At 43.6% G+C, this 26179-nt stretch overlaps 1 protein-coding gene across 3 annotated transcripts in view; it reads right to left on the reverse strand.

The window, feature by feature from the left end:
* The window catches only part of TCF20 (transcription factor 20), a 2163179-nt gene that overhangs the window by 1045358 nt on the left and 1091642 nt on the right, over window positions 1–26179 (reverse strand). For all 3 annotated transcript variants that reach the window (XM_044074720.1, XM_044074711.1, XM_044074667.1), the window contains exon 5: window positions 19166–19282. The gene's annotated coding sequence lies outside the window, so the exon portion shown is untranslated. The remainder of the gene's footprint in view (window positions 1–19165; window positions 19283–26179) is intronic.

Genomic DNA, 26179 nt, shown 5'->3' on the forward strand with positions numbered 1-26179 from the left:
AGAAAGACAAACCCTTGTCTAGTAAGTCTGTAAGGTACTGTAGTGTAACAATCAAATTAGGGCGTGAAACATCAAAGCTCTTTGCTGTGCTCCAAAGAAAAAATCTCCTCCATTTACCAGCATAAACTTTCCTTGTACTAGGCCGCCTGGCTTCCAAAATGACATTTAAAACTTGTAGTGGAAGCTGCGACCCCCCAGGGTCTAAAACAGAATATGCCAGGCTGTCAGATGCAGGGACTGTCTCCTGACATTGAGGAAATGATTGCTTTCTTGAGACAAAAGGTTTGGAATTGTTGGCAAAGGCCAAGGAGGCTCCCGAACTAAACTCCTCAGCAAGGGGTACCAGTGCTGACGTGGCCAATCTGGAGCTATAAGGATCATGCAAGGCTTGTCCTGTCTGGCCTTCAAGAGCACCTTGGGAAGGAGAGGCAGAGGAGGAAAGGCATAGACGTGAAGGTTGTTCCAACTGAAAGATAGAGCATCCACTTTCCAAGCTTCTGGGTGAAGCATCTTTGTGCAATATTTTGGCAGTTGGAAATTTTGTGGGGACGCGAACAGATCTATGTCTGGAGTTCCCCAAGCCACTGTCAACTGTTGAAATACATGAGGATCCAATTTCCAATCGTGGGGGTCCACCAGTTGCCTGCTCAAAACATCTGCTAAGGAGTTCTGTGCTCCTGGCAGAAACCTTGCTTGAAGAGTGAGGTGCAAACTCAGAGCAGTCTCCCACAAAATCATAGCTTGTCTGCAAAGAGGGTACGAATGGGTTCCCCCCTGCTTGTTGATGTACCACATGACTGTTGTGTTGTCTGTTTGAATCAACACCTGTCCTGGTTGAAGTAGATCCTTGAAAGCCATCAGAGCAAATTGGACTGCTAACATCTCCTTCATGTTGATATGCAAATGCTGTAGTCTGGGAGGCCACGTGTCTTGAACCCATCTCCCATTGAAATGTGCTCCCAAGCCATGTCCGAGGCATCTGTCGTTAGGATCTGACTCGCCTCTGGTCGGGTCACAGAGAGTCCCTTGTTTAGGTGACATTCCTGAGCCCACCACAAAAACTCCCTTTGGATGCAAGGTATTATCTGAATGACAGTGTCCAAATCGTGGCAGTGTTGAGTCCATACGCTTTTGAGATACCATTGTAGCTTCCTCATATGTAGTTTGGCATTGGGAAGTACCAGAATACAAGATGCCATGAACCCCAAGGCTTGAAGGACTGTCCTTGCAGTCAGCCTGGACAGAAGGGATAATTGCTGAAAGTATAAGGGAAGATTTCTTTGTTTGTCCGGGGTCAGAAAAGCCATCTGAGAGGCTGTATTCAGTCTCACACCCAGAAAGCACATGTCCTGAGAGGGTACTAGACTGGACTTTGTTTCGTTCACAGAATACCCTAGGCACCTTAACACTGCCATTACATACTGTAGATGCTGAAGTAACGTGACTTTGTCTTGAGCAAGAATCAGGCAATCGTCCAGATAAGGATAAATTTGTATTCCTCTTAGTCTTAAGAAGGCTATCACAGGAGCCAGGACATTTGTGAACACCCTGGGCGCAGTAGATAAGCCAAAGGGCAATGCAGAGAACTGATAATGAAAAGTACCAGCCCGAAAATGCAGGAACCTCCTGCAACTGGGCCTGATAGGAATGTGCAGATAAGCCTCTTTGAGATCCAGAGTTACCATCCAGTGATCTTTGCCTAGCAGAGGCAGAAGTTGCTGTAAAGTTAACATCTTGAATTTTGGGATGTCTAGGTATGTGTTGAGAATAGACAAATCCAGAATTGGCCTCCAAGTGTTCCCCTTCTTTGGCACAATGAACAGGCGAGAATAAAATCCTAGGCCTACTTCTGACGGAGGTACCACCTGAATAGCCCCCATTTTTAAAAGTAAAGAAATCTGTTTGTGAGCCTCCAGCCTTTGCTGAGGAGGTATGTCGGCATGCCTTTGAAAGGAGGCAAGGTGTGAAAATAAAACTTGTAGCCCGATCTATAATGTCCAACACCCATTTGTCCTGGGTGACCAAAAGCCAATTTTGCTTGAACAGTGCCAACTTTCCTCCTAGAGGAGCTGCCAGACAGGAGGAATCTGGCAGCTGGAGATACAGGTCATTGGGTCTGTTTACGAAAGGCTGACCCTTGCCCTCACCAGAAGATTGTGCAGGAGAACTCCACGTCCTAGGTCTGAAAGAACCCTGAGCATGAGCTCTGCCCCTACCACGTCTAGATCTGCCCTTGGACTGGTAATCGGAAGAAGGATATGCCCATCCTTTTGCAGGCCAATTTCTGCTAAACTTAGGGGGCTGCACTTGTAAAAATTCCTTAACTGTCTGCATGGACTTAGCTTTGTCTTCCATTTTCTTCAAAACTGACTACACAGGAGAACCAAAAAGAACTTCAGATTGGAGGGGAGCATCCAAAATTCGAGCTTTAACATGCTCTGACAAATTCTGTTCCTTAAGCCAGGCGTGCCTACGAATAACTGAACCAGTGGCAGCCACCCTGGAAGAAGCCTGAAGAGCATCAAAGCCACACTGCAAGGAATGCTTACCTACCTGATCAGAGGCATGAACTAAATCCTGCAATTCCTTACACTCTATACCCTCAGCTAAAGCATCTACCTTAGATTTCAACTGACTTAACAGAAAATTCTGGTACTTCAGCATATGAAACTGGCAATTCAAAGCCCTCATAGCTAGTGTGGAGGAGGTATACACTTTTTACCCCACCTATCCAAAGCTCTAGAATCTTTATCCAGAGGAACTGGATTCTTTACTACAGAAGCCCTGACACCCTTAGGTCCCTGGCTAATAGTTTCTGGGTCAGCTCTAGGACTCTTATATAAATATTTATGAGCCTCTGGAACTCTGTAATACCTGTCTGGCTTGACAGGGGCCGGAGGTAAAGAATCAGGATTAAGGGAAGCCTCAGAAAAAACATCCTGAACAACATCCAAAACAGGGGAATGGCCAAGGGCCTATGCTGTGGTAAAAACAAAAATTCCCTAAGCCTCTTACGAGAATCGGAGAAATCCTGACCTTCCCACTTAAAATGCTCCCTCGTTGAATGCAGGGTTTCAGAAAGAAAAATCCTCTGGAGGAGAAGCAGAAGGACAGGAGTCCTCTGCATCCGAATCAGAATAGGGAGGAAAATCCTGAATGTCCTCAGCTGAAGACTCAGAGTAATCTGAGGAATGCTCCAAACCCTCCACCTCTGTCTCTACCCTAGGCCTCTTATCTGGAGGGGGCATAGAACCTCTGATTAAAGTAATCAAATCCTCTGCCATTTTCAGCATATGTTTTTTAGGAACAGAGCCTGCAGAACTAGGGCTGACGCCTGTGCCAGAAAGACCAGGCCTAGCTTTAGAAGGTGCTTTAGTGACAGAAGTAGAAGGCCTAACAACCTTATGTAAAGAAGGGACTACAGAAACTTGAGAGGCCCCCTCGGCCTGACCTGACTCCTGAGAGGCCAATTCCTGCAATATTAAAGGCTCCCCCTGAGACTCAGCTGAAACCTCGGCTGGATCCACAGATTCCACCGTAGTTTCCAAAGAACCGGCGTCCGCGGGCGACTCATCCTGCTTAGACTTTAACGATTTCTCTTTTCGCTTCTTAGCGGTGGCGCCGGAGGATCCGACGGCATGTTGTAGTTGCACCGCTTACCAAAAACAAGTCTAGCACAATCTAACCTGCGTTTAATGGTGCGCTTATTAAATCTAGCGCAAAAGCGACACCCGACTACGTCGTGCTCAGGCCCCAAGCAAGGAATACAGAGAGAGTGGTAGTCCCTATGAGGTATCTGTTTCCCACAAGAAATACAATTATTAACTTTTTCTGACATCCGGATTTAACTGAGGCAAGAAAAGACAAAATATTCCCAACGGGTACTTAGCCCAACTTGGTCTTCGGTCTGAAACTCAGAATACGAAAATTTCAGGACGCCGAACGGCACTTGCAAACGCTGCTTCTGCTTCGGACCATGCGGCAAGAAAGACTGAGGATATGGCGTCGGTCATGCGCTTTAGTACCACTGCGTACTGACGTCAGATCAGAGCGACTATGACCGACGCCAGCCTAACACTTTGGTATTCGGGCCGACCGAGGACAGCGGACTACCCACAGGTTATGACTGCAGCAATGTGAGACGAAGAACATCTGCAGTGTGCTAAAAGGAAACTACAGGAGTACTTGGATAATATGCATGAGTTTGGAAAGGCTGCTGCAAAAAAACAAAGTAGGAAGGGCTGTCCGCAAATGTTGGGAGCATGACAACAATAATAATCAGAGATCCTATAGAGACATCAGACACATTTTGGAAAATTTATGAAAATTTGTATAAAGCAGATGAATGTGGAAGCCTAAAAAAGGCACAAATAGACATATCTGCAAAATACTTAATTATGCAAAAATTAGAGGAAGATGAGGCTCAATTCGCAGACAAGTTATGAAAAGATAAAAAAAAGTGACATATAATCAACAGGCAAGTCAAATATTTCAGTGGAAGTCTGGAAGATAGGAGGGAAGAAACTGGTAAAAATCTTGAAGGTTCTGTTGAGCAGTACTTTAAAGGAGAGGGGGGTACTAGCATCTTGGAAGAAATCTCTGGTGGCTATATAACCCAAATAGGGTAAAGACCCTTCAGATCCAGATTCAAATAGCTCCCCTGCAATTTTAAACCATGACAGTGAAGTGTTTTTGCCTCCACTAAAAGGAGGGCAAGGATTCTGCAAAATTTGAAAGATATGGATTAATATGGTTTTGTGGAAGGAAGGCAAACATTTTACAATTAATAGAGCAATGATGATTCAGAAGGAAGCAGCATGTAAAAATACTGTTGGTGAGTCTTAATGAAGAGAAAGCATTCAAAATAGTCAGCTGGAATTGTATGATTATGGCAAGAGAAACAGTTGCATTCTCTGATGGACTAATAAGGTTAAATAGAAAGACACAAGAAGGCTTGGAGGCAAAAATTAAGGTGGGATGGTTCTTCTTGGATACACTGTGCTTCAATAAGAGGAACAAGACAGTAGTGTCCTCTTTCCCCTTTTATTCTACATTTAGAGACACTTTCAAAGAAAATAACTAGTATGGTAATCAAAAAAGGTAGCTTTATTTGCAGAGCAAATTATTTTGCACTTGACAGAAAAGGGCATTTTGGTGTTGCAGAAACAATTTGAAACAGTTTCATGTACTTTAGGATATAAAATTCATGAAGATGAAACAAAGGCTACAGTGATAAACTATGCACCCAAACACAAATTGGTTCAGCAATAACCATAAACACGGAAACAAGAAAAGATAAATTATTTAGATGTGTGAATTACAAAGGATTCTATTATCGCAGCTAAGGATATTCGAGACCAAACTATCTACAATACAAAAATAAAAAAAAAATAGAAACTCTATTATAGATAAGATACGCAGTGAAAATGTTTTTAATCTTTAAGTTGCACAGGTCAGGTATATTTTTACAAAACAGTGGGCAAGTTGTGAACAACAATTAAGAAAGTTGAAGGAATTTATTTAGAAGGCAAAATAGGCAAGAGTTAAGTGGGATAAACCGATCCTTCACAAAGGGCAAGATGGTCTACAATGACCTGAATTGAAGGGATACTTTACAGCTATGCCATGGCAAGCAGAAGGTTATAAATCAAACTGGAAAGGGATGATGACGAAATGGAGAAGTTCAGGAAAGAATGACAGTCAGATTTGGGGTGCAGCTCCTTAAGGAGAATAACCACCACATAGAATGTTATATTCATAAAGGTGCAGAAAATAATCGAAGAAATAAAAAGGCATTGGACTACATAAGAGGTGCACAGTGCAAACAACAACTAGAACAAAATACATTAACAATCACCAATACTCCACCAAGATTGCATTAATAACAGATTAGTGCTTTGCTCATACACTTGCGATGAACTTCAGATAAACCCAAAAGTGAACTTAAAAACTAAGCCAACACAGCAATGGAAAAAGGAAAGAGTTTGACAATAAGGAGGGTTACAGAAAAAGGAGCTAGATAAACTGGCAGAGAAACAAAATTACTGGGAGCAAATAACTAGACAGGAAAAAGTAACAGTTGGACAAGGACAAACAAAGGTATGGACTACAGGTTAGAGGCTGCCTTCCCTACCAGTGACAAATAGAGTACAGGCAAAGAGAAAAGGAGGGAGGATTATTCAGGAATAGATTAGCTTTTTCCCCCAGATGATTCTGGAACAAAGCTGCTATTAAAAGAAGGGATAATTAGTAAGACATATAAAACACTGTACGATAAAGTACAGTTGTGTACACTTACCATAAATGTAGATATTAGAGTGTATTCACTGTTGCAGTCATCACACTTGGGTTATCCTGCCAGGGGTAGCCCTCAATCGGCCCGAATACCAGAGGCTTGGTATTTCTGCATCGGTTGCTGTCGCTCCAGGACTGACATCAGGTCATCAGTGGTAAAAAAAAAAATCAGGCAGCCGACGCCATTACATCAGTTTTTCTTGCCTCAAATGTCAGGAGCCCCCAAATAGGGAGCTTGGTTATGGTGGAACACCATTACCAGTAGAAAGTAAATACCAAAAATCCCTGTAAGGAGAGAGGAAGAGAGAGAGAGACATGGGGGATGGAGGGTGGGAAACTAGGACTGCAACAGTGAATACACTCGAACATCCACATTTATAAGTGTACACAACTGTACTATGTTCTTCATGTTTCACAGCTGCAGTCATCACACTTGGGTGGATTCCCAAAGCTGAAGAAAAGGGTGGAGGCAGTCAAGACGACTGGGAGCTGGCTAGGATGCTCTGCAAGACTGCAGTTGCAAAGCCTGCCCTGGATTTGGAGAAGATAGGCAGGTGGTAATGCTTGGTGAAGGTATGAACAGAACTCCATGTTGCAGCCTCCACAATGTCCCTGGAAGGGACCCCTCTGAGAAAAGCTGCAGAGGTGGAGGTTGCCCTGGCGGAATGTGTCCTGACCCCCTTAGGGGGTGGTTTCCCATGGTGTTTGTAGCAGAACTGGATACAGTGTGCTATCCATTTGGAGATTGATTGGATATGGCCTTGCCCTCTGCCCCTGCTGCAAAGCTGACTAGCAACTGGTCAGTTTTTCTAAAAGATTTAGTCCTAATCCAGGTAGAATCTGAGCTGTCTGTGCACATCTAGAGAATGCAGAATCCTTTCCCCCTTGTTTTGTGGATTAGGGAAAAAGGTGGGCAAATGAATTGATTGGTTGAGATCCACACTGGACACCACTTTAGGCATGACAGTTGGGTTAGTCCTAAGGGAGACCCTGTCAGCATGAAAAATGATGAAGGGCTCTACAGCCATGAGTGCTTGTAGCTCTGAAACTCTTCCATCTGAAGTGCTGTCCAGAAGCAAAGCTGTTTTCCAAGAGAGGAATTTGAACTCTGCTGAAGCTGCAGGCTCAAAGGGGGTAGTGTGATCTTTTCCAACACAAAGTTAAGGTACCAAGCTGGGGTAGGAGCTCTTCTGGGTGGATTTAAATTGTGAGCCCCTCTTAGGAATGGTTTAATGAGAGGGTGAGAAAAGAGAGGTGGCTCTGTGCTGTAATGAGCAGAGATGGCAGAGGCATGAATTTTAATAGAAGAGAAGGATAGGCCCCCTGTGTAGTAAGATCTGCTAGGTAATCCAGCATGAGAGGTAAGGAAAACTGTGTTGTTTCAGCTCCTTTAGCCTTATTCCAGGTTCAATACCTTTTCCACTTGCCAGCATAGGATTTTCTAGTCCTGAGGTGTCTGGCCTCACATATAACATCCAGGACTTGCTGGCAACTGGAGAAGTCAGGGAATAAGCCAGGCTGCCAGGTTCAGGGTCTGCAATTGTGGATGCATGAATTCTCTGTTCTGCTGGGTCAGGAGAGTTGGGATCTCAGGTAGGTGCCATGGTGCCAGGGATGACAGACTGCCCAGCAATGGGTACAAGTGCTGGCATGGCCAGTGTGGGGCAATCAAGATTGCTCTTGGTTTTTCCTCCCTTATTTTGAGTAGTACCCTTGAAAGTAGAGGTAGAGGGGTAAATGCACAGATCGAGAGGTTTAACCATTGGAAGGATAGGGCATCCACTTTCCAGGCCTTGCTGTGAGATTCCCTGGTGCAGAATTTGCTGAGCTGGTGATTGTTGTGGGAGGCAAAGAGGTCCACCTTCAGGGTGCCCCATTTCTGGGTTACAAGGTTGACGGTGCTGTGGTCTAGCTGCCACTTGTGTGGGTCTAGGAGGTTTCTGATTAAGATGTCTACCAGGGAGATTTGGGAGCCTGGCAGGAATTGTGCTTGCAGGTGGATCTGCAGGTCTGAAGCCGTGTGCCAAAGGGTCACGACGAGCCTGCAGAGGGGATAAGAGTGAGTTCCTCCCTGCTTGTTGATGTACCACATCACTGTGGTGTTGTCGGTTTTTTATTCATTAGAGGCCCCGGGGAGAGTAGGAGTCTGAAAGCTGTCAAAACATGCTGAACAGCTAGCATCTCTTTTTTGTTGATGTGCATATATATTTGACTTGGGCTCCAATGTCCCTGAATGCACCTGCAGTCCAGGTGTGCACCCCAGGCATAATCTGATGCATCTGTGGTTAGGGTCTGGGTGGTTTGGGGTTGCGAGAAGGGAAGACCCTTGTTGTGGTTGCATGCTGCAGCCCACCAAAGAAAATCTTTCCTTAGACATGGTATCACAGGTATGATAGTTTCCAGGTCCTGAGAGTGTTGACACCAAAGGTTTTTTAGGTACCACTGAAGTTTCCTTATACGCAGTCTGGCATATGGAATATGAATGCAGGATGCCATGAACCCTAGAGCTTGCAGGATTTTCCTTGCTGATAACTGGGTTCTGGTTGCTAGTTGAGAGAAGTAGCCTGTCAGGCTTGTTTTTCTGGAGTAAGGAATGCCATCTGGGATGCTGTGTCCAGGCTTGTTCCCAGTAATGCAATTTTTTGAGTGGGTACCAGTTTGGATTTCTTTTCGTTTATAGTTTACCCCAGGTAGGTCAGTAGGTCCTTTACAAAGGTCAGGTGCTGTAACCGCTTGTCCTGACTGTCTGCCTGAATCAGGCAGTCTAAATAGAGGTAAATATGAATATTCCTTTGTCTGCAAAAAGCAATGGCTGGAGCCAGGCATTTTGTGAAAACTGTGGGAGCGGTGTGGATAAGCCAAAGGGAAGCGCACAGAACTGAAAGTGCATAGATCCTACCCTGAAACTTAGGTATTTCCTGCAGGAATCCCTGATTGGGATGTGTAGATAGGCCTCTAAGTCTAGGGTGGCTAACCAAGCATCCTTGGATAGCATAGGAAGAAGCTGCTAGAAGGTGAGCATTTTGAATTTTGATATCACTAGGAAGGTGTTTAGAATTGAAAGATCGAGGATTGGGCACCAGGTGCCCTCTTTTCTGGGTACCAGGAAAAGCCTGGAGTAGAAACCTTGGCCTATCTGGTCTGCAGGAACAGGCTGTATTGCCCTCATGGAGAGCAGGGAATGGACTTGGTTTTGGGCCTCTGCCTACTGGTTTGGAGGAAGATCTGGGAACCCTTTTGGGGTTGGTAGAGTGTGGAAATAAAATATGTATCCCTGGGACACTATGTTGAGGACCCATCGGTCACTGATGATAGAGGCCCAGTTTTTGGCATGGAAGGAAGTTTTCCTCCTAGGGGCACAAGCAGGTGGGCAGAGATAAGAGGTGGAGGTGTAAAGTCATGAGTTCTTTTCATCAGGGGGGTGTCTTAGCACTCCCTGCTTTTGAAGTGGAGGAACTCCATTGCTTAGATCTCTGCATTCCCTGGGACTGCTGTCTGATGGGGGGGGGGTCTGCTTCCCCTAGGTCTTGTCTGAGCTGGTCTTGAGGGGGCCGGAAAGGACCAGTGCTTGGAGGGGCAATGCCTACTGAACCTTGGAGGCTGGACCTGCAGGAAGTCTGTCTGCACAGATTTAGCCTTTTCTTCCATCTTTTTTAAGACCTATTCTGCCTTGGTGCCAAACAAATTGTCTTTGTTCAAAGGTGCGTCCAATAGTTTTGATTTGACATGGTCTGGCAAGGTCTGTTCCTTAAGCCAAGCATGCCTTCTAAGCACAGAACCTGTGACTGTTGCCTGCAGGATGCTTCTAGGGCATCAAAGCCACAATGCAAGGTGTGTTTAGTAACTTGGGATTGCAGAATGCATAATCTCCTGTAATTCCTTACTTTCTGCACAAGCCGGAAAGGTAGATCTTCTGTTTAAGGAGTTCCATAGTGTACTGCTGGTGTTTCAGCATGTGGAGCTGACAATTTAGTGCTCTAATGGCAAGATTTGCAAGTGTATACTTTTTTACCCCATCTGTCTAAAGCTCTGTAATCCCATTCCGAGGGGGTGGGATTCCAAGCTGTGGTAGCTTTTATTCATTTAGGTCCTTAGGAGATGACCTGTGGGTCAGCAGTAGCATTTTTGAAAAGAAATTTGTGTGAGTCACGGACTCTAATACCTGTCAGGCTTCCTGGGAGCAGGTGGAAGGGTGTCAGGAGTTAAACCGGATTCCATAAAGACATCATCCAGAACAGGAGGAATGGCTGAAGGTCTGTTCTGTGGTAAATCTAAGAATTCTCTGAGTCTCTCTTTGGACTGAGGACAGTCCTGACACTCCCATTGGAAATGCTCCCTTAAGGTATGTAGGGTTTCACCCAATGAAAAATCCTCTGGAGGAGAGGCAGAAGGAATGTATTCCTCTGCATCTGAATCCTCATAAGCGGACAAGGGCTGCATGTCTTCATATTCAGAAACCTTACAGTCATCTTAACTCCTGGTCAGATAAAACTGCTGGGGACAAGTCTCTTTCTTTTGGAAGGGGTAGGATGACTTCCCCTAATAAGCAAGATAAGGTCTTCCGCCATTTTAAGCATTTGAGATTGAGGCATGGATGCAGGTGCTTGAGCTTGGGTCATCAGGTTTTTTAGGTGTAGTTCGTACCCCGCCCTTAGAAACTCTGTAGTTTTAGAAAGAACTGAAGACGCAAAAGAAGTCATCGGTTTGTGTCAAGTATCGGTAGTGTGAAGAACTTCCTCAGAAGCCGGTGCCTGCTCAGCGGCTTCGGACTCATCCAAGGTAGAGACATCTGCTGGATCCTTTGTCAAAGAAGAATCTTGCAGCATACCGGACTCCGAACGGGTCTCGGTAGCGGCCTGCGAATCCACAGAAGCGGGCATCAGGGGCTGCTAAAGAGCCTCACTGAGGACCGTCGAACTGGCGACTAGCTTAATGGAAGCGTTGTCAGCAGTTTTGGACCTGTGCGGTCTCTCTCTGTCTTTATCCTTACGTTTTTTCAAAGATCGGTAGTCGGATGACTTAACGAAGCCATTTCGGAATATGGAGATCAAGAGCGAAAATATTTAGCTACAATAAGGGCCCGACGACGTATAGCTTTGGCACTGAACAAAGCACAAAACCGACAGTGAGGGACGTCGTGGTCTGGGCCTAAACAGGTGATGCAGTAAGAATGAAAATCTCAGTGTGGTATTTGCTTTCCACAGGTGAGACAATTGTTAACTTTTTCTGACATTGGTTAGAGCAAGAAAAAAGTATCCCCAAAGGGGGACTTAGCTTTAAAAGACTTCAAATTCAATTCAGAAATGAAAACTCAGGTAGCAGCCGACTGGCATTCGTGCGAACTGTAATGTCGTCGGCTGCCTGATTTTATACCACTGACGACCTGATGTCAGTCCTGGAGCAACAGCAACTGACGCAGAAATACTAAGGCTCTGGTATTCGGGCCGACTGAGGGCTACCCCTGGCAGGATAACCCAAGTTTGATGACTGCAACAGTGAAACACAAAGAAAATCTTTAAGAATCACTCAGACTTGGCAAGACAGACTGGGAAGAGAGACTGGAAAGGCAAATTTAAAAAAGAACAAGAGAACATCTGTACGGCTGCCAAGTATGCAAAGACATACATTTTAGGAATTTTTTTCTTTGAAGAGTCTGCATATAACTTGTACTCCAAGCAAAATTCAGAGAATTTTTCAAGTAGACAGCAAATGGTGAAAATGGGTATGAACGTGTGTTTTGGGGATACAATGAGTTAACAGACTTTAAAAATTCCCTACAGAGTACTCTGCAACAAATGTTGGGTAGCCAATAGTTGTAGCTAATGAAATAATTTTAGAGAGCTAGGACACAAGAACTGAATTTTTCAGACATGGTAAGGCTCAGGTTTACAGCTGACTAACAAAAAGCAAATCAGTAGAAAATCAAAATCTAAACCAACTAAAACAAATACTGGAGATAAAAGTAACTGGAAGTGGGTGGGATCCTTAGAAAAGGAAAGGAACAAATTACATATAAATAAATGTAATTTGTAGAAATAACACCAGCAGAACAATATTCAGGAAGAGGAGTGAGGTTTAAAAGAAAACAGGAACTGAGCAATTTATAGAATACTGGAGTGATTGATAACTGTTAAAGAAAACATCTATGTAACGTATAATGCTTTAACATGAAAAATGTTTACATGGCTCGTTTTCTTTTATGTTAGTGTATGTGCACCTACGTCTTGGGTGGAATTTAATAATGGTGTTTAAAAAAAATTCTATCATCCAGAAAGTGAACTGAAGAAACTCAGTTAGGACAGGGGTTGCTTGATGCACCCCAAGTTCATCCTGTGAGGAAGCTTGTGGGAAATGCCCTTAGCCAATCTGACACGAATGGGAAGCCAGTGCTGTCGAAGTTAAGAGGGAGTTACCAGTATCATCTTTGGAAAGTCGTCCTTTGTAATAGCAAATAACAGAAAGGCACACATAATTATCCCACTCCATGAGAATGAAAGGGCATCAGTCTTCCATGCCTTTTCTTCAAGAATCCTGGAGCAGAATTTCTTAAACTGTCTGTTGCAAATGGGCGAAACAGATCTATTAAGTATTCACCAGAGTTTCAGACTTGGATCAATTCCTGTAAGACTCCTGGGTGCAAACAACTTCCATTAGTGGGTGTCTGCCCTGCTCAGCTTGCATGCTATAACTGCTCTGACAGAAATAAGTAGCCTGCAGGGTCAGACTGTGGCGACTTGCAAGTTCCCAAGATGCCACAGGTAGTCTGCAAATGGGGTAGGATCAGATTCCCCCTTGTTTTGTTTATGTAACAGATCCCTGTGGCACTGTCTGCGATTACTAGTAGAGGGCATGGAATTCAAAGATGGTTCAGAGATTTGACAGCATCAAAGAAATTAGTGTCACAATTTACTTGAAGTCTGCTTTAATTTGTCATGTGTGTTCCACAGGCCCTTAACTTTCACCCCTTTGGGTACAGCTGACCAAGCAAAATCTGAGATATCTGTGGTTACAGACTTAGGGGCTAGAAGGGTAAAAGGGAGTCCTGGGTTGAGACTGTTTCAACCAACAAAGTAGCCCCTTTTTACAATTCCCCTGCCATGGTTATTTGAAATACAGAGCTCTGGTTTTGGTTTGAATTTCTCATGTGAAGTCTGACCAAATCAATCTTAAAAAATGTAAAGGCCATAAAACCTAGAATCCGGAGATATTTTCCCTTACAGATATTAGAATATAGTTGGAAATTATCAAAAACTCTCCTGGGTGGTTGTAAGTTTTTGGCCCCTCTGAGGAACTGCTTAAGCAGTGGATGAGAGAAGAGGGGAGGTTCTGTGTTATAATGAGCTGAAATGGCTGAGGCGTGAATTTTGATGGAGGAGGAGGGCAGGCCCTTGTGAAGCATCTCAGTTAGGTATTGTAAAATCTGAGGTAAACTGGGCACTGCTGTGCTCATCCCTTGAGATTGGTTCCAGGCACAGATTCTTTTCCATTTTTCAGCATAAGATTTTCTAGTACTAGGCTTCCTTGCCTATAAAATTATATCCATCACTGGTTTACTGAGGTATGGTAAAGGAGAGATTAGGTAATTAGCCAGGCTGCTAGGTTCAGTGTTTGAAGCTGAGGGTGCAGAATCTTATTCTCCTGCTGAGACAATAGGGTAGGAGTCTGAGGCAGGTGCCATGGGGCCAACAGTGGCACACTGCGCAAGAGGGGGTACCAGTGTTGGCGTGGCCAGTCTGGTGCAATCAAAATCGTCCTTGGTTTGTCTTGTTTGATCTTAAGTAGTACTTTGGAGAGCAGAGGAGGAAAGGCATAAACTGACAGGTTTTTCCAGCTGAAGGACAGAGCATCCACTTTCCAAGCTTGCTTGTGGGGAGTCCTTGTGCAAAATTAGTCCAACTGATGGTTCTGGGGGGAGGCACACAGGTCTATATCTGGGCTCCTCCAATTGCTTGTCAACATGTTGAAAATCCTTGGTTCCAGTTTCCACTCGAGTGGGTCCATGAGGTTTCTGCTTAGTCTGCCAGTGTAATTAGTTTTCCTGGCAGGAACTGAGCTTGTAAATGCACTTGGTAGCTCAGGGCTGTGTTCCACAATGCCATGGCTAGTCTGCAGAGGGGGTAAGAATGTGTACCCCCTTGGTTGTTTATGTACCACATAACAGTGGTGTTGTCCATCTTTACTATTAATTGTCCTGGAAAAATGTGGTCCTTGAAGGCTGTCAGTGCATTTTGTACAGCTAACATTTCTTTTTGATTGATATGCACGTGCATTTGACTTGGGTTCCATTTGCCCTGAATGCACCTTCCCTGTCAGGTGAGCCCCCCATGCATAGTCTGATGCATCTGTTGTTAGGGTTTGGGCAGCAAGGGGTAGTGTGAATGGTAATCCCTTGTTTTGGTGGCAGGCCTCTGCCCACCAGAGGAACTCTAGACGTAGGCAAGGTATGATAGGAATCACTGCTTCTAGATCCTGAGAATGTTGACACCATAGGCTTTTTAGATACCACTGCAGTTTCCTCATATGCAGTCTTGCATATAGAATTAGAAGAATGCAGGAGGCCATGAACCCCAAGGCTTGTAGTATTTGCCTTGCTGATAAGAGGGTTTTTGTGGCCACTTGTTTGAAGTAGGTTGTCAAATGAATTTGTTTCTCTGGAGTAAGGAAAGCCATCTGGGAAGTTGTATTCAAGCTTGCTCCCAGGAATATAATTTGTTGACAGGGTACCAGGTGAGATTTCTTTTCATTTATGGTGTACCCCAGACAAGTTAGCACCCTTTGTACAAAGGCGAGATGATTCAAAAGTATGTCCTGGCTTTCTGCCTGAATTAGACAATCATCCAGGTATGGGTATATTTGAATATTTCTTTGCCTGCAAAACGCAATGACTGGAGCTAGGCACTTTGTGAATACTAAAGGGCAGTGCAGAGAACTGATAGTGCATGTAAGCCTGCTTTGAAGCGTAGGCATCTTCTGCAAGATTCCCTGATTGGGATGTGCAGGTATGCTTCCTTTAAATCTAGTGTTGCCAACCAGGCGTCTTTGCCTAGCACAGGGAACAACTGGTGAAGAGTCAGCATCTTGAATTTTGGAATCATCAAAAAGGTGTTTAGAGTACACAGGTCCAGGATAGGATGCCATGAATTCTTTTCTGGGTACCAGGAAAGTCCCGAGTAAAAACTTCGTCCCTTTTCCTCTTCTGGTACCAACTGAATAGTCCCCATGCTTAAAAGAGAAAGTACTTGCTTTTGGCCCTCTGTCCACTGATCTGGGGGTAGATCTGGCCACCCGCTTGGTGTTGGTAAAGTGTGGAAATGAAATCTGTATCCCTGGGACACTATATTTAAAACCCATTTGTCCTGGATAATGAGTTCCCAGTTCTTTGCATGAAGAGCAATCTTTCCCCCCAAAGGGGCAGACACTTGAGAAGTGCTTGGCAGTTTTAAAAAAAAGTCATTGTGGCAGTTTACCATAGGGGGAGTTTTACTACCCCCCAGATTTGGAAGTGGAGGCCCCCCCACTGCTTAGTCCTGTGTGTACCCTGGGACTGAAGCCTGGGAGCTTTGCTGGATCTGGGTTTGGACTGAGAAGGTCTAGAAGAGGCAGGAAAGGACCAATTCTTGGAAGGCCAATCCCTACTAAACCTTGGACGTTGTACTTGTAAAAAATCTTTAACAGTTTGCATAGATTCAGCTTTTTCATCCATCTTTTTAAGAACTTCTTCTGCCTTGTTGCCAAACAGGCGATCCTGGTTTAAGGGAGCATCCAGTAATTTCGCTTTAACATGATCTGGCAAGGATTGCTCCTTAAGCCAAGCATGCCTTCTAAGTACAGACCCAGTTACAGCAACCCTGCAAGATGCCTCTAGTGAATCAAAACCACATTGCAAAGAATGTTTTCCAACATGTTCAGCTGAATTCAGTAAATTCTGCAAATCCTTATTTTCAGCACAATCAGGAATCAACATCATTTTCTGTTTAAGCAATCCAATAATATGCTGCTGATACTTTAACATATGAAACTGGCAGTTTAAGGCTCTAATGGCAAAAGCTGCCTAAGTGTATACCTTCTTACCCCATCTATCCAGCGCCCTGGAGTCTCTATCAGATGGGGTAGGGCTTTTGGCAGTAGTAGCTTTAATGCCCTTGGGTCCCTGTGAAATGGTCTCAGGATCCGCAGTTGGAGTTTTAAAAAGGAACTTATGAGAGTCAGGGACCCTGTAACATCTATCAGGTTTTCAGGTTTACTGGGAGTAGAAGGTAAGGAGTCAGGGGCCAAGCTAGACCCCGAAAAGGCATCATCAACAATGTCTAGTACAGGAGGTATGGCTAAAGGCCTGTGCTGGGGCAGGAGTAAGAAATCCCTAAGCCTCTTTTTAGAATCTGAGAAATCCTGACTTTCCCAATGAAAATGTTCCCTGATGGCATGCAAGGTTTCGCCAAAAGAAATATGCTCTGGGGGGGGGGGGATGCAGAGGGAATAGTCTCTTCAGCATCAGAATCCTCATAGGCAGATAATGGTAAATCCTGGTCATCAGAGGAAACAGAAAATTCAGAACCCTGGTCAGAAGTATCATAAGCAAACTCAGTCCTAGGTCTCTTAGAGGGAGAAGGATGGCTTCCCCTGATTAAAGTAATAAGGTCTTCAGCCATTCTTATTTGTTTTTTAGGCATAGAGGTGCCTGCACAGCCGCTCCGGACCCATCCAAGGTAGACACATCCGCAGGTCCCACAGTTGAAGTATCTCGCAGCATACCAGACTCCGAATGGATCTGAGTAGAGGTCTGCGAATCTGAAGTAGCAGGTATCAGGGGCTGTGAAAGCGCCTCACTGAGTACCGGCAAACTGGCGACTGGCGTAGGAGAAGTGTCGTCAGCAGCTTTGGACCTCGGCGGCCTGTCTCTATCCTTGCGTTTTTTTGGAAAGTCTGTAGTCTGATGGCTTACCGAAGACATATCAGGATAATATAACAGAGCACCAAAATATTTAGAAGAGTAAATATACCAACGACTGATAGTTCGTGGTTTAAATAAGGCACAAAACTGACAGTGAGGTACGTCATGGTCAGGGCCTAGGCAAGGAATACAGTACGAAAGAAAATCTTTATCTGGTATTTGCTTTCCACAAGTAATGCAATTATTTACTTTTACTGGCATTGGTTTAGAGCAAGAAAAAGTTTCCCCAACGGGGTACTTGGTATTTAATTGAAGACTTCGGTTCTGAAACTCGAAAACAAAAATTTCAGGAGTCGGCCGACCGGCACTTGCGAACTGCTGCTGCTTCGGGCACCACACAGTAAGAAAGACTGATGTAATGGCATCGGCTGCATGTTTTATACCCCTGATGTCACGGAAGAAGTGACAGCAACAGAGGCCGACTGAGGGATACTGTAAGCAGATAACCCAAATGTGATGACTGCAACAGTGAAACACAAAGAACACTTGCTAGCTGCAAGGAATGGATCCTTGGAAGACTTGAAAAACAGGAGCAACTGTAGGGTGAGCAAAATACACCTGCAGCAAATCATTTCTTCACTGGGCTTGGGTGTTTCCTTTTGTACCCAATGAAACTTCTTCATTCTGGAAATATAATAAGAAATATGACAAATCTTCAGGTGTGGAATCTGAAGAAAAACTTTCTGCAGAGTCAAGATTCTGCGTTCGGTGGAGCAGGAAGTTGAGAAACAGTACAAGTCTAGGTCCTGTCACTCAGATTAAGGATCAGAATCTGAGAGAGAGGAAAGTATTTACATTTTTAAATGAAGGAAAGACTCAGAAGGCAAAGACTGAATACTTTAAATAATCCTTTAGCAAAACCCTGCCAATCAGCCTCGTCATGGTGACAGATAAAGAAAAATGGCTCACTTCATGTTTCTTTTTCTTGGGAGACACCCCAGGAAAAAAAGCATCCTGAAGAACAGCCCCTTTCCCCAAGAATAAAGCTTCTCAAGGCAGCTTTGCAAAGGAACAACATCCACTCCCTCCTCATATCAGCAAGAGTGGTTCTCCCTTGCCCACAGAGGGCAAACCAACAGTTCCACAAGATAATGTCTGCCACTCAGCCTTTAGTGTCTTAACAGAGTAGCAGCACAGTGAATAGAAAGAAACTGATGAGTGGTCTCAGAAACCCAATATGGTCACAGCAAAGTCACTCATCAGTGGCAGACATGAACAGGAAGCCAAAGTAGAGACCAAAACCTACTGTATTACTTTACTCTTCTTGCGGATCATGAAGGGAAGAGAGGAGCTGGGACCCGGGTGCATGTCTCTAATGAAAAAGTAACATAACTTTGTTAAGAAGGTCTAACCTCCTGACTAAAAATTTTAACTTTCAGGTAAAACATTTCAGTCACAACCACCAAAAACACTAACCCAAGCAACAAATTTTGACAGAAAAACTTTTTCTCAAAAAAAAAAAAAAAAAAAAAAAAAAAAAAAAAAAGGAGGAGGGGTAAAATTGGAAGATATTCCCCCACTGGGGTACTTATCTGCCCAACTCTGAAGAGCCTGCAGAAGAGAGAAAACGCTCAAGAAACTTCTGAAAGTTTGGAACCCTAATTACTGAATTTATACAACTCTTCTCAAGTTATACAGTGATACAGGTGCATGAAAGGTGCCCTTTGAAAGCTGTCCGGTTGTCCAGTCCTTGACAGGATACAACCCACAAAACTCAGATTGCTGCAACAATGACTTAATGAAGAGCAACACACCTTCCTGGAACGCAACTGCCCCCTACACACACACACACACACACACACACACAATGAGTTCTACCTCTTGATTCCGCTCTCTTTTTCCAGTTAGGTCCTCCATTGTCAGAAAGGTTAACTGATACCATGTCTTCTGAACTGATCGTGAAATATTAAATCTACTAACCTTGCGGATAATCTGAACCTTCAGGCTAAGAGATGGAATTAACTGGTGGCACTTCTGAAGCAAAGGCTTGACATTTTACATTCATTTTTCCATAGTCTCTTAAAGAGTGCTTGTGATCTGTAGGAACATATAAAACCATATTTAAGCATGGAAAGAAGCAGTAAGCCTAGTAATCTGTTTAAAAATGAAAGAAGTCACATAAATCCACATATTATAAAGAAATGGCACAACATCCTGTATAGGACAGTCAAATTTTCACAGAACACATTAGCATTCAAATGTCCACTGTTGGCTTACAAAGCCACAAATCCAAAACTGATGCTTAATTTGTTTTCTACCAACAAGTTGTATTGAAATAAGCAAGCTCCAGAATATAACTATTGCCATTTAACCTGACTTCAGATATAGTGCACCTACATAAAGTTAGTACTTAAACTGTACTTTGACATTGCTCGGGAGCTGAAACAAATGAATAAACCAAGATATTCAGAGTAAAATTTTAAAAAAGCCCTGGAAGACATGTTCACAACTTGAATCTTCAGCTTAAAATTCTGTCTAGGATACTCTTTCTTTTTATACTATAATGACAGTGCCATTAGAAGCAAAGACATACAAACACTACAAGGAGTTAGTTGAATACTTAACTGAAGAGGATCAGTCAAAGGCTATGAATCACTGAAAAGACAAAGGAAAGTAAACTTATAATGGGTTAGAGTCTTGAATAGTGCCCAATCCTTAAGAAAGGCCGAGTAAGGTTCTTTATCAATGATAGTATGCAACTCAAAGACACTACAAAAGCACAGGTAATGTCCCCCAAGAGCATTTTCTAATAGCAAACTTTAAACCTTGCTATTTGAATACAGGATAGGAAAACCTAATCAGTCATGGAGTCCAAGTCCCATGGACAATGGTTTCCTAATGACAGACAAGGATGCAGAATTCCCTTAAGGAACAGCCTCACAAGCCTGTGCTGCAGCACAAGTTCTATCAACCACAAAACTATGATTGTTATACTACAATGGTAGAAATATGCACTTCGACTGTAAAACTAAGACTCTAAATGTGTTGCATAAAAAACAGGTAATCTCCGTGGTATCCCCGAAGTCTCAAAACAACCCACTAAAGTGTAGTGGGTCTAAAAACAAAACAGTGCAAGTAACTTTTCTGTGTGGAAGATTTTCAGTCCATATATTTCTAGTTAATCACTGTATATTAATCAGATCAGACAATAGTAGTAGAAGTAGCGAACGTAAACTCGTCAAGTCAAAAAGTAATAATAGAAAATATATAATTCTACAGCATTACTAAGTATTCGAAAGTAATCCAAGCAAGGCAGGCAGATACTTAAAGGATTTTCAACTGGAAACAGACTGCCTGCCTGCCTTGCTTGGATTACTTTCGAATACTTAGTAATGCTGTAGAATTATATAATTCTGTACTACTTTTTGACTTGACAAGCTGCTACTACTCTGTCCGATTAATATACAGTGATTAACTAGAAATATATGGACTGAAAATCTTCCACACAGAAGTTTCTTACACTGTAAATATGTCGCATAAATACACACAACTGCAAACTCACTAAACGAGGTAGGAAAGAACACTTAGCATCTTCCACATAGCTTCTCCTAGTAAGACACCTCTGGCATGCAACAAGACAAAATAATGTTCTGCCATGGACCCAAAGGCCTAAAATTACATCTGTTGCTACTATACTGCAATGAAGTCTGATAAGTTTTGAGTTTCGCTACCAGGAACTGGTTCACAGAAAATTTTGAAAAACGGACCTTAATTTTCCCCAACAATGGGATGAGAAGAAATTCAGTGCAAATATGCTCCTTGCCTAGCTAAACCAAGCATAACAGATAGGAACTATGTTCTCCTCTGTAGCAAAGAGGTGGACTTCCAGGGTGCCCCACCTCTGCAGGACCTTTAGGAAGAAGCCACTCTTGATTCTATAAGCACAAGGGAACTATACTAGACTAAGTAAACTCTCCAACCCCAGGATAAATCAAATGTCTCTGAAGGTGAAGCCATGGCTGACAACCCACTGTCAGAATCATACTTCTGTACAAGGGGGGTACAAATGCACCCTCCTTCTCTAGCCCCAAGTGTCAAATCACGGTCAACTTTTTGAGCTTCAGCAAGGTTTGCTTTACTGCCTCCTCATCCAGGATTTCCACTAGTTCTGAATAAGAAAGAACCTTTGACAATAAGGCATCTATTGTTAGAACCTGCAGCTTGTTTGATAGTCAGGGAAACTCTGCAGCATGAGTGATGGGAAGAGCACAAAAGTCATGTACTTACCACAATGTTAGATCTATGTTGTCTGATTTTTGTCTGGTTCAACTGGGGGTTGTCTTATCTGACCTCGGCACTGATCTTGAAGTTCTTCTGTTCCAGGGCTCTGACTCCTCCCCTACCCATAATTCCCTAGTCGCCACCTTACTATTTCAGACTGAGTTTGCCCCTGTTAAAATAATAAAATAAAAGCACAAACCAGTAACTTTACACTAGTGAAATAACTCTTACACTGGTTTACTACTAAAGGGTATAACAAAAGCCATGGAATGGTTATAGAATACTGGCAGGGAATGCCAAAGTCGACCAGTCCTCAGAGTACCTTTAGTGACAACTTGGCAGGGGACAGGTGGGAGGGATGCTGAACATGTTGAAAATCTGACAACATGGATCTACTGTTATGGTAAGCACATAACTTTTATATTCAATGTTGTCTATTTCCATCCAATTCAACTGTGGGACAGATTCCCAAGCATATAACCCCTAGGTGGTATCATGGAAGGACATTCCTGAGAATGGTGGGACCAAGAGATGAGCAAGACCTAGATTGTTCATCCAGTTTATAATGTGACACGTGTGAACTGCTGACCAAGTAAGCAGCTGCAAAGATATCACCAATAGGAAGTCTACTGGCAAAAGCTGCAGAAGTGGTCACCGCCCTTGTGGAATGAACCTTAAGTTTGGATTGCAAGGATAAACCCTTTTTAGTATACACAAATGTAATGCAATTAAACAACCATTTATAGTAACCTTAGACACATCCTTGCCCAATTTTTGTTTTGAGAAAGCCACAAATGGTTGATCACACCTCCTGAAATGCTTAGTTCTATGAAGATCAAAACCTGAGCTGGCAATGGGCGACCAGCATATGAAGCATGCATTCAACTGTATAAGGAAAATAGTGGAGAGGAAAAAAAAAAGGACTGGTAAATTTACTGTCTGAATTACATTAGCTTTGAGTGCCACCTTAGGCAGGAATGACACATTAGCTCTCAGTGAAACTCTATCCTTATGTAAAACCAAACATGGATGTTTACAGGATAGTGCTCACACTCTCTGATATGCACTTACCTGAAGTGACAGTCACCAGAAAAAATGGTTTTCCAAAACAGGAGTTAAATCCACTGATGCTGCTGATTTGAATGGAGGTGGAGACAATGCTTGCAACATGATAGTAATGTTCCAACGAGAAAATGGATCTATGACTGGGGGTCGAACTAGAAAAGTTCCCTTTAAAAAAGCTGTAGAAATCTTCAAGAAAGCTACAGGACAGTTGTTCTGGCCTACAAAAAAGTAGAGATAGTTGCCAACTAAACTTTGACAGCCAAGTAACTAGACCCATTGTGAAAAAGTTCTGATAACTCTGGAATGGAAGTAACAGGAGCTGAAAAGGGGGTCTAGACCTTTGGATAATACCAAAGTAGAAAACCTTTTCCATTTGCAAGGTTACATTTTGGTAATGACATGTTTTTGAGATGCTGATAAGATACGAGCAACCAACGAGAAAAGCCTGGCATTTCTGGCTAAAATTAGAATTGGAGGAACCAAGTGGTTAATTTCATAGCAAAGGCATTAGAAATGGAAACCATGTCTGCTGATGTGGGAAAGGGACTAAGAGGATAACCTTATCTACCACATTCTTGCCTTGTGTTTAGAGGCATTCAGGGAAAAGCATAACGGAGACACGGGAGCTCATTGTGGACCAGAGCACTCCTGGTGACCGTCTCTGCAGAAGGATCAGGGCAAAATAACTGCTGCACTTTTGGTTTAGATGGGATGCAGATATACTGCAGCAAGGTTAGACCCAGCAACAGATGATCAAGTCTGTCACTATTGGATTGAGGGACCACTCATGATTGTTCACCAGAACACTGAATGACCTCACAATATACGCTGCTACTAAAAAGCAGTGTGAAGATATCGGCCCCCCCGCCAGACTGTCATGGCTTCATGGCATAAGGGGTAGGAGCGGATTTCCTCTCCGTTTGCTGATGTACAAGACTACCGACATTGTCTGGTCAGTACTTGAATGACATCTCTGGAGAGATCATCCTTAAAGGCCTGCAAAAGAAGGAGGACCACATCTCCAGAACACTGATGTGAAGATTGATGTGTGTGTGTGTGACCAGGTGCCCTGGATTGTCTTCTCTTCGGAATGCCCCTCAACCAGTAGAGGGGAAGCATCCTTTATCATTACAGTCACTGGGGGATTCATTTGGAATGGCCATCTATTTAACACTGAAGGAAACATTAGCACCCCCTCAAAATATGTGCTGCCCGCAAAACTGAGTAAGTCTTATTTTGGAATGGAGTGGATAGACCCTTTAAGACCATTGTACCACTAAACTCAACTGGAGAGCCCTCAAATAGAATCTGATGAATGGGACCATGAGGATTGCAGATGCCATGAGACCAAACAGGTGAAGGATCAGTCTTGCAGGTGGACAGGGGTGGTGAAGACATTGAGTTGCTGTGAAACAGAGAAAGAACCCTGGACATTGGAAGACAGGCAATCTGCAAGGTTGTGTTCATGTGGCATCCTATAAATATGTTGAGACGACATAAGCTGGCTTTTGGAAATGTTAACTGTGATGCCTAGATTTTACATCAGTTGGACCAAAAGGTCTGGGTGGTGTCATAAGAAATATGAGAAGCTAATCATTGAGATATGGAAACACCTGGATCCCTAGTAGATGTGCTGCTACTACTGTCATACCTTTGTTGAACACTCGGGGGCTGTGACAAGTCTAAAGGGCAAGGGCTATGAACAGACAATGACCAGATCCCAGCTGGAAATTGAGAAATCTCCTTAAACTCCTCCCCATCTTCACATGGCAATATGCATCCTCGAGATCTACTCAGCACATCCAACAGTCCTTCCTCAGTAGAGGCAAAATGGACTGGAGTGTGACCATCCAGAATTTTCTCTGCTTGCCAAAATTGATTCAAATGACTCACAACCAAAATGTGTCTGAAGTCCACTGTTTTCTTGGCTACTGAAAAGAACCATGAATAGACTCCAGATTCTATCTGGTCTATGGATACTGGCTGGATGACTTTTTCGGCTTAGAAAGACTTGATACTACAAGTTCCCACTGACTAGCTGGAATGTCGGAAGCTTTCTTCCATTTGATAGGGAGAAGGGAAAATGGTATAGAATAACCTCTGGAGAATATGTTTAGCATGCGAAAATCTGTGGTAATATTTTGCCAGCCTTGTAGGTGCAGAGATAAATGTCCCTCAACTGTCTCCTGACTGCAGCAGTCTGGCAACCTTGAGGGATGCTAAACAGGCTTTTCAAGGAATGGTCTGCAAAAGCCCAAATAATACAGTCTGCCTCTAGGGCGGCATCCATTATTGCTGCCGTCTCCTGCTCTGCCACAAGCTATCACCAGGATTTTTCTGATAAGGAAACTGATTTTCTGAACCACATCTTCTTCCTAGCCCAATGATTCCTAAAGTGGGATCTCTGAGGCCTGGAGAAGCAGACGCCTACCTCAGAGTCCATTATCATCTTGCCGACTCCTGCTGAGCATCTCTTACTTTAGGTCCAGAGTGGACCTATCAAAGAGGGCACAGATGAAGCATGTCCAAAAACTTTCCACAAAGTCACAAAAGCATATTCAGGCATGAAGGCGAATGGAGATGCTGGTGCCTCCAGCCCTTGCTATGTCATCGGCTGCATTCGAGAGAACATATATGACCACACTGCAGGTAGAAAGGAGGGTTGACATTTGGGAGTCCACTCTCTTCTGGCCATCTGTTGGCAGAACACCAGAGAGAGACTTGGGTATTTCCTTTGTCAAGTCTCTCTGAAACCTGGTGGCATGAGCTAGATAATGTAGCACCCTGAGAACACAGGATGCGACAACACACCTGCTTAACAAACAAGTCCATCACTCAAGACTTCTTATTAGGTATAAAGACCAAGGCACTCTCTTCAGACGGTTCCTTTTTTGTGGCTGCTGCTACAATCACTGCATCTACCAGAGTACCTTTGCTCCAATGTTTCCTGTTTGTATATGCAGAGAGAATCCTATCTGAATTTTTGGGGCTAGGCTCCACCAAGTCAGGGTCCTTACATGCCAACTAAGCCATCAAATCAATGAGTGGGTCAATGGCTGGTACCACTCAGGAAGAAGACGGGTCGGACCCAAAGGCTACCAAGACCAGTAATTACTCAAGAAAATGACTAACTGGGGACCATGCTCCTCCCCTCTGTTTCATCAACAACAGAACTTTACTAAAGGTGATACTTCCACAGATGGATCTTGAGGAGCCTTCACCTCCATCCAAGACTGTCTTCAGTGATAGACTCTGATGAACAGTCTAAGTACTTCTGTTTTCATGTCCATTTCCTATGAACAATCTGAATAGAAGGATCAGATGGTTCAGAATCAGACTGGGAGACAATACTGCAGGTTGTCAAGGAAGCCAGTGGAACAGACTGACCCTTGTCTGCCAAAAGAATGAGAAACAGAAGCTAATTCCACTAGAAGCTTGGATAGTACTGATCATGGAGAGACCAACTTTTCCCTTGGAATCGAAAGAACAGTCTGGAAAGCCTCAAAGACTGAGGAAACCATCGGATCTCTAGATTTCCTCCTGCCCACAGACTTGAAGGAAAACTCTGAACTGATGAATCTTGACCCAGAGGCTGATTTGTGCTGCTATATATGTATTAAGTAAAAAAACATCATAAGCATCTAGTGA

The sequence above is a fragment of the Protopterus annectens genome, chromosome 1.part1 (assembly GCF_019279795.1).
Source record: "Protopterus annectens isolate FY-2018-M chromosome 1.part1, PAN1.0, whole genome shotgun sequence".
NCBI classification, from domain to species: Eukaryota; Metazoa; Chordata; order Ceratodontiformes; family Protopteridae; genus Protopterus; species Protopterus annectens.